Genomic DNA, 1,707 nt, shown 5'->3' with positions numbered 1-1,707 from the left:
TTTTTTTTTTTTGAGACGGAGTCTCACTGTGTCTCCCAGGCTGGAGTGCAGTGGCCGGATCTCAGCTCACTGCAAGCTCCGCCCCCCGGGTTCACGCCATTCTCCCGCCTCAGCCTCCGGAGTAGCTGGGACTACAGGCGCCCGCCACCTCGCCCGGCTAGTTTTTTGTATTTTTAGTAGAGACGGGGTTTCACCATGTTAGCCAGGATGGTCTCGATCTCCTGACCTTGTGATCCACCCGCCTCGGCCTCCCAAAGTGCTGGGATTACAGGCTTGAGCCACCGCGCCCGGCCCAAAAATAAATTCTAAAAAACCTCAATGACATTGGAATCTTGATAATGTATGATTGGCTGTCTTTTTTTTTTTTTTTTTTTTTAGACAGAATTTCACTATCGTTGCCCAGGCTGGAGTGCAATGGTGTGATCTCGGCTCGCTGCAACCTCTGCCTTTCAGGTTCAAGTGATTCTCCTGCCTCAGCCTCCCAAGTAGCTGAGATTACAGGTATGTGCTCCCATGCTTGGCTAATTTTTGTATTTTTAGTAGAGACAGGGTTTCACCATGTTGGCCAGGCATGTCTCGAACTCCTGACCTCAGGTGATCCACCCGCCTCAGCCTCCCAAAGTGCTGGGATTACAGGTGTGAGCCACTAAACCCGTCCTACCTGTTTCTTTTTCTCCCTTCTTTTCTTCCTTCTTTTCCCCTTTTCCTTCCTGTCTCCCTCTTTCCCTTTCTCCTTCCCTTCTTTCCTTTCTTCCTTCTATTTCTTGTAGAGCCTTTGGACTGCTCCATAATGGTGATGCTAATGGTGGAAACATTAACAGTAGTGGTGGGTAGGTTGGCTATTTAGAAACCACAAGCTGTGTTTTGATGACTCAGGTGTCACGTTTCACATATGAGCCCATGACACAGCCTTCCATCCTCTGTGGAATGTTGATGAGATGGCAGGCTGAATCTTGTGGGTCCTAAGGCTGGAGTAGTATAGCATGAGTTAGTGATTTTTAATTTCTGGGAGTTACAAATATATCACTTTAGAAGAAATCTAGAAAACAGGGATTTCTCAAAAATTTGGCAACTGAGAAGTACAACTTCTTTAATTTGGTTACATTTATCTAAATAAAAAGGCAGTTTACCTAATTATCATGGTTACTTGTTCTTGTTCCTAGCTCATGTTAATTAGATTTAGAATTTTCATTAACTAACTGACCAAACTGGCTTCCCGCAGTTTTAACCTTTCCCGTCTTCCCTCCCTCTCTTCCTCCCTCCCTCCCTCCTTCCTTTCTTCCCTCCCTCCCTCCCTCCCTCCCTCCCTCCCTTCCTTCCTTCCTTCCTTCCTTCCTTCCTTCCTTCCTTCCTTCCTTCCTTCCTTCCTTCCTTCCTTCCTTCCAGCTTAATATTTCCTGAGCACTTACCACATTCTAGGCACTGGGCTAATCACCTTGGCTTAGCTCCTTTTATTCTCATAGCAAGCCTAAGAAGTAGGTATTATCGTTATCTCCTGATTCCCGTGATAATCCAGAGGTCCAAGGGTTGAAGGAACTCGCCTAAAGCCATAGAGCTAGCCTGGAACACAGCATCAATGCAAACCCAGTCATCTGACTCCAAAGCCCGTGAATGCAACCACCACGGCACCCTGACCCTGCCTTCCTCTGCTGATCCATTAGTTTTGTCTAAAGTTTTATGCAGAGCGACCCCATCATCAGCTAAACC

This window comes from Theropithecus gelada, chromosome 6, assembly GCF_003255815.1.
Source record: "Theropithecus gelada isolate Dixy chromosome 6, Tgel_1.0, whole genome shotgun sequence".
NCBI classification, from domain to species: Eukaryota; Metazoa; Chordata; class Mammalia; order Primates; family Cercopithecidae; genus Theropithecus; species Theropithecus gelada.
The sequence above is the reverse complement of the archived record's forward strand: the minus strand, read 5'-3'. Positions refer to the sequence as shown.